Genomic DNA, 11966 nt, shown 5'->3' on the forward strand with positions numbered 1-11966 from the left:
AGGATTATAAAACCATTTGTAATCACGAGGAGTGAAGGAAAATCAAGTACTATTTATAGAGGAATTATAGAGAACAAAATAAATGGATTTTAGCCTGTAAGAATAAAGAGCTTTTGTACAACAAAATTCAAAAGATCAACAAGAAAGAAAGCAAGCCAACATGGTCTCAGGAGGAAGAAGATGCTGGGAACAAAGAAAATCCATCATCCCCAATATTCAGACGACATGTAAAAGTAATCGTTATTTTTCAAATGTCAGATCTTCAAATGGAATACAAATAACTACACAGAATACACATATTCAAACAAATGAGAGAAATGCAAACTACAAATATAGCCAAGTTGGCCAAGATTGTGAGACAATATTCAATGCTGGTAGAGCTGTGGCCAAATGGGCATATTACTGGGGCAATTAGAAATCAGTTTGATCTCAATGCAAACAATATGGTATCTTGCAATAAGGAGCTTTTTACTACTCAGAATGCCTCTGACTCCAGAGACCCTACCTTTTTTTTTATTATTTAAATAAACCCTCACACACAGAATAGTATACATGTCAGATCTTTGGGAAAGGAAAGACTTTAACACCAAGCAAGAGCTAGGAAAAAATCACAAAATGTAAAATAAATAATTTTGATTACATCAACTTAAAAAGGTTTTGCACAAACAAAACTAATGCATCCAAAATTAGAAGGGAAGCAACAAATTGGGAAACAATCTTCATAACAAAAACCTCTCCCAAATTTACAAAGAACTAAACCAATTGTACAAAAAATCAAGTCATCATCCAATTGATAAATGGGCAAGGGACATGAATAGGCAATTTTCAGTTAAAGAAATCAAAACTATTAATAAGCACATGAAAAAATGTTCTACGTCTCTTATCAGAGAAATGCAAATCAAAACAACTCTGAGGTATCACCTCACACTGCAGATTGGCTAACATGATGGCAAAGGAAAGTAATGAATGCTGGAGGGGATGTGGCAAAGTCAGGACACTAATTCATTGCTGGTGGAGTTATGAATTGATCCAACCATTCTGGAGGGCAATTTGGAACTATGCCCAAAGGGTGATAAAAGACTGTCTGCCCTTTGATCCAGCCATAGCACTGCTGGGTCTGTACCCCAAATAGATAATAAGGAAAAAGACTTGTACAAGAATATTCATAGCTGCACTCTTTGTGGTGGCCCAAGATTGGAAAATGAGGGGATGCCCTTCGAATGGGGAATGGCTGAACACATGTGATACACGATGGTGACAGAAAACTATTGTGCTCAAAGGAATGATGAACTGGAGGGATTCCATGTGAACTAGAATAACCTCCAGGAATTGATGCAGAGTGAGAGGAATAGAACCAGGAAAACATTGAACACAGAGACTGATACATTGTGGCACAATCGAATGTAATGGACTTCTCCATTAGTGGCAATCCTGAACAACTCAAGAGGGATCTACAAGAAAAAACACTATCCACATTCAGAGGAAGAACTGTGGGAGTAGAAACACAGAAGAAAAACAACTGCTCGATCACATGGGTTGATGGGGATATTGTTGGGGATGTAGACTCTAAATGATCACCCCAGTGCAAATAACAACATGGAAATAGGTTCTGATCAAGGACACACGTAATACCCAATGAAATTGCATGTTGGCTATGGGAAGGGTGGGGGAGGGGAGGGAGGGAAATAATGTGATTCTTGTCACCAAGGAATAATGTTTTAAATTGATTAAATAAATTAATTTTTAAAAATAAACAAACAAATAAGTAAATGAATAAATCCTTACCTTCCATCTTGGAGTCAATACTGTGTACTGGTTCCAAACAGAAGCGTGGTAAGGGCTAGGTAATGGGGGTCAGTCAAGTGACTTGCCCAGGGTCACACAGCTGGGAAGTGTCTGAGGTCAGATTTGAACCCAGGACCTCCCATCTCTGGGCCTGGCTCTTAAACCACTGAACTACCCAGCTGCCCAAGACCCTATTTTTTTTTTAGAGAGCTTTACTAGAAGCAAGTATAATGACATTCAAAACAATTAAAGCCTAGAAATCCCCATAACCACCAAACAGAGTGGCTGAACAGGTCTTGGGATTTGACCAATATCTAAACTGAATCATAAGAAACAATTCATTTGGAGAAAAAAAATGGAAAATATGAAGGTCAAATATTCACACTGACTACAATTGTATAAAAGGAAGTTCCAGAAAAGATACATGTACGTCTAGGAGAGAATCGTTACTACTTAAAGAGAATAAAATATATTATGAATCAATCTCGAGGTTTTAAAAAGTGGTTGTTTTTTAAATGTTTCTCTATTCTACAAGTTCCAACCACCCGTCAGGGTGCTATAAACCAAGGGCTGCCACTTGAGGCCTGAGAAAGGTCGCTGTGGCCCGGCCGGTTGTGGCAGGCAGGGTTTGAGATGTCCTTTAAGAGTTGAGGTTTGGGGGAGAACCCGAAACGTACTGGGAGGTGCTCATGTGGTTCTGCCCTGTTGGAGGTGGAACGTCCTTATGGGCTGGGACTCTGGGCCAGATGGGAGAAGGTCCGGTTGAAGGGAGCCACTTGTGGCCTAGGCAGAGTCCAGGTAGGACAGGCAGGTTCAGTGGCACATGGACGCTTTCCTCATGTGCTCAGACACTAGGAAGAACGTGCCGAGTCCCTCAATCTCAGAAGTCATGGACCGTCTCCAGGAGATCCAGTTAGAAACACATCTTTAACACTCTACTATGCGCAGAACTCTGTGCTGACTGCTCAGGGGGAAAGCTTAGAAGAGGTTCAGCAGCTACATCTTAACACTCTTCTGCCTTGGAACCAATCCACAGTATTGATCCTAAGGCAAAAGGTAAGGCCGTTTTTTTTAAAGCTGAGTTCGAATCCTACCTCAGGCAGTTACAAAGCTGAAAGTGCCAAATGCATTTTGCTATCATAAATATTCCTATTCATATCATCCTAATCAATATGAATTAATAAAATGAATAACAGAGACTTATCCAACTAGATCTAGGTGATGTGGCAGATTATAAACAGGAAAGAAATAAAAGAGCTATTGCTACACTAGCCAGAAATGAGCAGAAATCGAGCTCGAAAGCTCTACATCCGCCAAACAACACCATTCAATAAGCCAAATGATCAAAAGGCCGGGAGAGGAAATGGGCAAATGGTGTGTGTCCATCTGTCCGTCCATCCACTCCACCTCATGTATCTATCCCAACCAAGGGCAGGCCTGACCCAGCCAGTTTTAAATGACCAGAGAGATGTGCTCGAGGGCTACAAACCGACCACATACAAGTGTTCAGACGAGTCTGAAAAAGAAAATAAAAGCAAACACATCGCTCGGATAATAACGCCCAACAGCCGACGCTGCTGGCGCGGCTTTCCATGAAACCAAACTTCTCATGGCCTCCCATCCCCTGGGAGATCCACAAGGGCCACCTCGTAGAGAAACACCAGCAGCCAAAGAAGACCCGCCAACCCCGCAGAACCAGCACCGGCTTCAGCGAGAACAAAAACCCGGAACCCCTATTTCCAGCAGCTGGGACACAGCGGGTCGGACGAGCCGTGAGAACTGCCACGCGTACCCAAAGACACGACAAACATAACGAAACGAAATGGGGGAAATCAGCAAGTGCTGCAGAGCCCAAAGCATCACGATGATGTCAATGACAGATAAAAAGGAGCCACTCATCCATCGTGTAATACCATGAATACGTGAATTACCGCCATATTCCCAGAGGCAGATGGATGATGCTTCCTGGAGAGAGTAATGGAAAGTCTTTGGTTTCTGCCCTAAAATCCAATCTCTAAGAAGGACTTAAAAACCCAGTTTTGCTTCTTGAGGCCCCCCGAGAGGTCACTCCTGAATGCGGTGGTGGGTCAGGGAGGGCTGCAAGAGGAAGAGGCATTGGAGATGGGCTTTAAGGGGTCTGGAGAAGTCTAATTCCTGGGGAGAAGGGGAGAAGGTGGGCACAGGATAGCCCCACAAGGCACAAAGGAAGTTGAGGAAGACAAATCAGTAGCAATTAGAAACAGGATTTCACGGTAAACATTTCTTAAATACTTAAAAGAAAATCTAAATCTTTCTGTGTTACACCAGGGTGTGGGATGGAGGGCCTCTCCTGGGCCATCCAGTCCAGTATGGCTGGGGTGGAAGGGAGTGATGAAAGGTGGCACTAGATTGGGGGGTGGGAGGCGCATTCACATAGATGTACATTAGCTTTTTTTTTTTTTAAACCCTCACCTTCCATCTTGGAGTCAATACTGTGTATTGGTTCCAAAGCAGAAGAGTGGTAAAGGCTGGGGGTGAAATGACTTGCCCAGGGTCACCCAGCTGGGAAGTGTCTGAGGACAGATTTGAACCCAGGACCTCCTGTCTCTAGGACTGGCTCTCCATCCACTGAGCTACCCAGCTGGCCCCCACACATTAGCTTTTGATCTCGTCTTACAGAAGCATTCACAGCAATACAATGGGAAATCGAGGTCCCTTCAGAGAAAAAGGAGAAATCTGGGCTCCTTGAAAGTTTTCTGACAGGGGATTCACTGCCCATATTTCTAAGCATCTCCAGTTCTGGGAGCCAATCAAAACCTTGATTAGAGCCTCCATCTGCTGCCTGGGGACAGCAGGGACTGAGACACACCCTGAGAAAACAGCCCTGTCCTAAGAGCAACCTTCCCAGGGAGGCCTCTGGGAGGTGCTCTCTGAATGAAATAGAATCCTGCTATGCCAGGCCTTTAGCAGGCTAAAGATCTTTAAAATGAGGGTTCTAAAGAAAACAAGAAATATTTACAATTAGAGAATCGAGACTACCTGCACACACACATTTATATCATTTATACAGAACCAAGAGCAAATTGCAGAATTCTATAAACTACAAACACCAGGAATAAATAAATCTACATGTAACTGCATTTGTGTGTGTGTGTGTGTGTGTGTGTGTGCGCATGTGTGTAAAATCAGAAGGAATCAACATTGCGTTTGTTTTTGTGATGTTTTCAGATCCTAGAATGACCCAGCGTCCTCCTGACCTGAGCACAGAGAATATTGGGGCATCACAAACAAAATTATAAAACAATTCAGAGAAATACATTGACTAGAGATGATCACTACACATGGCTGGGTCCAGCCAGCACCCTTCATTGAAGGCTATCTCACAGAATTTAAATTTGTATAACAAATGAAAAAAGGAAATTGTGGAGCAGACTTATGACAGCCTAATATCAACCACCAAGTGCTAGATATAAATATAAACATATCAAGAAAACACATTAAGGGGCAGCTGGGTGACTCAGTGGATGGAGAGCCAGGCCTAGAGCCAGGAGGTCCTGGGTTCAAATTTGACCTCAGACACATATGTCCCAGATGGGTGACCCTGGGCGAGTCACCTAACCCCCCTCCATGGCCCACTCTTCTGCCTTGGAACCAACACAGAGTACTAAGACAGAAGGGAAGGTTTAAAAAAAAGGAGCTTTGGCAGCTGTGACAAGGAAAAGGGATTTGCTTGAACCACAGGAGGGTCCACAGGAGACACTTGGGAGAGCCGGCGGGTCTACAGACACGGTGACTAGAGGAATTTAAGGATGTGCCAAGGCTGGCAGCTAACATAGTACTGAAGAGTGCGGGTAGGCGGATGCTGCCCACGGTGGGCAGCACAAAAAGGTGCAAACCATTAGGGGGGTTAATGGGGGCACCGGAGCCCACCAGTAGCTTTAGTGGGCTCCCAACTGTCCCATCTGACATCGCTTTGGGAATTACTGAACGGTTTCCCCAAGTGTCCGGGCTTTCACCCCAACCCTTCCAAGGAGGCGCCCCGTTGTGACCGATGCCGACGTCTGACCACTCACCACCTATCAGAGAAGTAAAAGCAGTTTCAGAGTCACCGAGTCGAGGAGCCGAGATTCCGGCTTTAACCCATTTGTGGAATCACCAACAAAACCCAACACACACAAGTCGGCTCACCTGAGAAGTCCTGGCAGGGGTCTGAATGGCGTTCACGGAGCGTCTGGACCTGCTCCAGGAGGTGGAGATTCGTTTCTGGCCTCCTCAGGCCACACAGCTCCGATCTCTGCCTTTGTAAGGGGAGGGCTCCCAGGCAGGAGCGCCAGGCCTTACCTCCCACTTACCATCCAGCCCTTTTCAGCAAAACTCTTGCAAGCATCTAAGCACCTACATCCGCCCCGCCACCCTTAGGGGCCCAGGTAGAAAACATTAGACTCCATCTCCAAGGGAAGGCCTCAGTGGTACCAAGCAAGGGGGGGGGGGTTAGGAGAAACCTCTCCCTGGGGACTCCAAAGCCTTAGTGACCCCGCCCACCAGCCCCCCCTCCCCCCAAGCTAGGCCCGAGGCCTCCCTCTCCTCTGCAGCCAGGCTGGGCTGTACATTCCAGGAACAGAAGGAACACAACTGGGGAATGAGCACAGCCAAAGGGCAGGCTGCTACCATTTAGTGCAGATGACAAGAGACAAGCCTAAGGGCCTGTTCCAGGCAGCAGAAGTACAGGCAGAAAGGGGAGAAACATACAATAGCAACAGGAAACTTTCAAACTTTTATTGGTGCTGTTCAAGGGAGAAAAACGTTAGTCATGTACAAAACATACCAGCTCTTGGGAAGTACAGAACATTCTTAGCAACCGCACCCCCCCCTCCCCCGGTAGCGTCTACCCTTTCCTAAGCAGTTTGTATCATGCACCAAAACGGCCCATCCACAGTCCCAGGGCCAAAGCGTGGGCCAAGGGGCTCTCTAGGTCCCATCTTGGACGCCCCACTGGAAGGCTGTTTTGGTGGAAGAACACGATACAAAGTCACTTCTCTACCCTTTCGGTCATTTCATCACAAAATAAGACTGCAAAAACCACCCGCACCAGCGAGCTAAGAGCTAACAAGGACGTCTCCAATGGACAAAATCGACCCTCGGTTTCCAGTCCCCAAAGTCCCGTTCACATTCGGCTGGTTACAGAGAAAATCAGTCCAAAAGCCCAAGAGCGCCGCCTTCCCCAAGTTCACAGCACAGGTGGTTCTGGAGTCCTTTATTATGGTTTACAATGAGCCGCGATCGCCGTTACAAGCAGAGCCCCGCGGCTGGCCTTCCAGCACTTAAAAACCCTTCCAACAAGCCCTGCTCCCACCGGGTTCACTAGCAACACAGGATCGCCTTCACGAGGCCTCCAGGCTGCCCTCCACTCTGTGGATTCCCATGGTTTGCCCGGAGAACACCAAGCAGTCTCAGGGGAGCTTCTTTCCTTTTAAAGAGTACTCGGGGTTTCCTCCCGTTTGCCATTTCATTACAGAAAAACCCAAGCCAACCCTGCCCTCCCTCGTTTAATAAACCTACATCTCCGGTTCCAAAACCAGGGCTAGAGTTCTCGCCCGCGCCCCCAAAGATGCTTGCCCCTCCCACCCCTCTAGAGGCACTTCCCTTTCCCCTCCCCCTCGATACTTGTCCTTCCTCCCTCCCTCTAGAGGCACCTCCCTTTTCCCCTCCCCCTCGATGCTTGCCCCTCCCACCCCTCTAGAGGCACTTCCCCTTCCCCTCGATACTTGTCCTTCCTCCCTCTAGAGGCACCTCCCTTTTCCCCTCCCCCTCGATGCTTGCCCTCCCACCCCCTAGAGGCACCTCCCTTTTCCCCTCCCCCTCCCATGCCTTAATGCCCCGCCCAACCTGGCATCTGAAGCCGAAGAGCCAATGACTGACCCATAGCGATCCCCGCCCCCCCCCCAATTTCACTACTTCTCTAAGCCTGGAGTCAGCCCGACCCTTCCCCGCCTAAACCCGCCCTCTCCCTCCAGCACGATTTAGCTCTCGCGAGAGTGCCTGCCCTTCAGTTCATCTGGCCGTCCGCACGAGGCCTCGCGGTGGCGGGGTCCATCGCGGGCAATCTTTGCTCTTATTCTTACAGCGGTTGGTAGCGTCGGCCCAGTTTACTGCTGTGTCGTCTTGCTGCTACAAGTTCGTGGCACCCAACTGGTCATTACTTAGGCGAAGCTTCCGCTCGGAAGGTGGCCCGTGCCAGCAAACCCCACCCCCCGAAGGGCTCTGGGCCTCAACACACCCGCGGCGCAGGCGCAGGCCGTGCACTGGCTCCACTCTTTCCTGAGGTTGCTCAGACAGCTGGGGAGGAATTAACTCCGCCGAGAACTTAAAATGTGGCAACCTCAACACCAGAACTTCCTCAAAGGCTCTGAAGACAAGGAAACAAGCTTTCTGGTTCGGCTCTCTCCCTGCTGCTCTGCTCGCTAGGGGTTCAATGGGCAAACTGCTCCCTCCATTTCTGATGGGGTCAGCAGATGGTCCGGATGAACACTATAATCAATCAGGTTCCAAAAAGCATTTACTTTACTGGAAAAGGCCCTCAGGAATGTAGCAGCTAGAAATCAGGTTGCTTAAAGCCACCCAGCCCGACCAGTCAGCTCAAGTAGGGGGGGAAAGTCTGTTTGCTGGCGTCCCCCCACCCCCACTCCATCTCTCAATACCCAGAGCTCCTTGAAGAAGCTTCCTGTCCCATTCCGGATATGGGGTGGGGCGCCTCCAACCTTACAATTCTGCCCCACCCAAAGCCTGGGGGGGGGCCACAGCACGCCCCGCGGCTGCTAAGTCAGCTCAGTTCCAAGCCAATGACGTACCACCGATAGGCCATATTCCCCTCATTTACTTACGCCTCACCAGAACCAGAAAGAACTTAAAACCTGAACTTATCGACTGCTCTAAAGGAAGGAGAAGCAGAGGTAGAGGGAGCAGATGGTTACGTCACACCTAAAGAGGTTAGCTTCCAACCTAGAATAGGAAAGAGGTTCCCCACGCAGAATCCTGCCATCTGCAAGAGAAAACGTGTCAATTTCACCCCCTCCCCTTGCCCGGCCCAGCAACTTACAAGCACTTTTCTCCCTGCAGCGCCACCTAGGCATCACTTGAGTAAGTGCTTACAACAACCCTACCTAGTGGAGCTGTCCGGGAGCCCCCAGGAGCCACTGTATACAGCCCTCCCTGGCTTGGGACGCCCCGTCTCGCCAACACATTACATACCACCCTGAGCCTCCAGGAGCTAAGTTCTTTTCCACAAGGTCTGTGCTCAGCAGCACCTCCTGGGGCTTTTTGCCAGTCTCACACCCCCAGGATGGTCCACAGACCCTTCGCCTGGAAAAAAAAGTGACTGCTGGCATGATATGTTCGAGCTGCCCTCCCCCCCCAAACCAGCCCGAGCAAACCCAGCATTCTAGTTTCTCCGATATCCTTCTATAAACGGAGCCATCTGCTCCTTCCCTCTCAGGCTACGCCAATACAAGGCGCCGGGGACGTTTGAGTCTCAGTCCCGTCTATGGAACAGCCTCCCCTTGCAGCACTACTTTCTCCTCCCTCCATACAAACCAGGGCACCCCTTCGCCTCCCTGAGCCCGAATGTCAGGGGGTGCCCTTTCAGAATACACGCTTCCTTTCTCTCCTCGTCCACCCAGCCGTGGCTCAACTTAGACCGTGACTTCTACATCTCACTATAGCAACTCTCAAAGCAGCCGACTCAACCCTCACAACTCTTTTCCTCCACCCTCCCCTCTTTTCTCTTCCCCCTCCATACCCCGCTCAGCTCGCTAGAGATTCCTAAAAAGTGCCCTTTTCTCCTTGAGACCCGGTCTCCTTCCTCTACCTGGGCCATTTCTAACACCCCCACCCAGCCCTGTCTGGCGCTCATCTGCTCGAAGTCCTAGAAGAACGCTACGCTAACCGCCCTCCTACACTATGAAACCAAGGCCACTCTAAGAACCGCTTATATACTGTTCAGGGACGCATCGCTGAGAGGACGTTCATCGGAACGATTCTTCCGCGGCCGCGTTAGAAAATAGTCCCCCTCAGACCTTTGTCCTTGGTCTCACCCTCTCTCAAATTTCCATCCACGCCCTTTCCCCTTCGAATTCAAAGTCTTAGACTCGGGGTTCAGGGTGAAGGGAGCCCTACACCCCCCTCCGCTGCTCTCCACCCTTTAAGGCCCTGCAGTACCCTGCCGCAATCTGCAAACTTAAGGACATGCAAACTAAGGACATGAACTAGAAATGTGCATATACTTCTAGGTTAGACCTCGGGAACCCCACTTTTTTTAACGGGGGGAGCCACCGAGCCCCAACCCAGACACCAAGTTTCACTGCTCTCAAAACAAAGAGGAAAGAAGGCCCGGCGACCTTCAAGGCGCGGCCGGCGGACGGATCTCTGCTGTGGAACCGCATGACTTCTGGAGGGCGCCGCGTCCTCCAGAAGGGCGGGGGAGTAGTAGGGGAGGAGGAATGCACAGTCATCTTGGGGCCGTGTGCAGAGAGGCGCCTGACTCTGGGCGGGGGTGGTAGCAGCTGCAGCCTCGTGATTTGTCCATTGACGTCAGTGCCCTTCCCCCTTCCTCCCGCGCGCTCCCCAGGACCCAGGACCGGAGGCTCAGCGCGCTTGCGCAGAACGAGCCCTGTGCCTCTCTGGAGGTGGTTGGAACGAGGGGGTGGGGCAGAACCTTTGTTGGAAAGAAAAGTGGGACGGAGAGAAACTGAGGTCTAGATGGGGTAGGGCCAACGTCTCCTCCCCTCTGTAGCCCTGCCGGACCAGCCCCGCCTTTGTACACATGGGGAAACTGAGGCCCGTGGGGGAGGGGCTTAGAGCTCAGCCAGTCCAGTTCTCTTGTGGGGGGCCTCCTGCTCAAGGAGCTCCCCAGGCTCCCTGTTCCCTCCAGAGTCAAGTGAAAACTGACATTCACAGGGGTGACCCAGCCTCTTCCTCCCTTGCCAGGCTTCTGACACTTGACTCCCTTCTAGGCACCCTGGGGCCAGGCCCCACTGACCTCCTGCTTTGGTTCCTGAAACTGGAGCTTCCATTTCCCATCCGCCTCACCCCTGCCTCCTGGCACCCCTGGTGTCCCTCCAATCCATCCGGCTTTTCCCCCACCATCCCCGATTCACCCCTAACTTGTGTGCCTGGCGGGGGGGGGGGGGGGGGGGGCTTTGGCATTGGCCTGGCTGGCCCCTGGGGGTCCCCTGTGCCCAGGGAGAGCCGAAAGGTGGAAGATGGGTGAGGAGGGCCCTGAGTCTAACCATTCCATCCCCTAAGAGACCTCTGGCAACAGAAAAGAAGGACAATCCATTATGAGATGCTGCTTATGTGCCCGGCAGTGAGCTACAGTGCTGGGACCCCAAAACAAGACACAAGGTCCCTCACAGGGGCCAGAGGCGGAAGGCGAGGGTCACGTGCGCCCCCAAGCGGCCTGCAGGCCCAGATCTGGGCAAGCTGGAGGCTCCCCCATCCAATTTTACAATTGAGGAAGCAGAGGTGAAGTGACTGGCCCAGGGACACTGAGCTTGTACACAGCCAGGGCCACATTTGAACTCGGTCTTCCTGATGCCCGTCATCTAGCGGGCAACAACTGGAAGGCATCATCAACTCTGGGGTGGAAAGGGCTTTTAGAACCTTCCGACCCATTTCCTTCAATTGTTTAAAAACCTGCTTTTAAGAATGAGTTGCCTTGGCTTCCCCAGACAGACTGATGAAGCCCATTTAGTTCCGCCATCTTGTTTTATGGAGGCACAAACAGGCTAAAGAAAGAACTCGCCTATGGTTCCACAGGGAGTGTATGATGGGCAGGACTTGAACCCTAGGCCCGTGACTCTCCTGTCAGTGTTCTGGGATGCCTCCTTGCCCATCTAATTCAATATCTTCCTTTTACAGATGGGGAAACTGAGGCCGGGAGAGGGGAAGTCACTTGCCCAAGGTCACATGGGGGATAAGTAGCAAAGTCCAGAATGGAGCCCACATTCTTGACTAGATCTAAGACTCTGCACTGGATGCAGGATAATATCAGACTGGCCCAGCTCCTGGGCCAGGGCAGGGGCTGGGGCGGCCCGAGGCTGATCTCAGAGGTCCTGACTTAGGGTCCTGGCCCCCTGGCCAGTGTGTCTGGCCCTTCTCCCAGGAATGCTGAATGCCAGATGAGGGAAATTCAGGGGGCAAACTTT

General features: G+C 50.3%; 1 long non-coding RNA gene across 1 annotated transcript; it reads right to left on the minus strand.

Annotated features, from left to right (window-relative positions):
* Positions 1-6519: 6519 nt before the first annotated feature.
* Positions 6520-10098, minus strand: LOC130454933 (uncharacterized). The gene is made up of 2 exons (XR_008912689.1): positions 9013-10098; positions 6520-8803 (listed from the first exon to the last, which is right to left on the minus strand). It is a non-coding gene; the product is annotated as an uncharacterized LOC130454933 (long non-coding RNA).
* Between the last annotated feature and the right edge of the window lie 1868 nt (positions 10099-11966).

The sequence above is a fragment of the Monodelphis domestica genome, chromosome 6 (genome assembly GCF_027887165.1).
Source record: "Monodelphis domestica isolate mMonDom1 chromosome 6, mMonDom1.pri, whole genome shotgun sequence".
In the NCBI taxonomy this organism is placed as follows: domain Eukaryota; kingdom Metazoa; phylum Chordata; class Mammalia; order Didelphimorphia; family Didelphidae; genus Monodelphis; species Monodelphis domestica.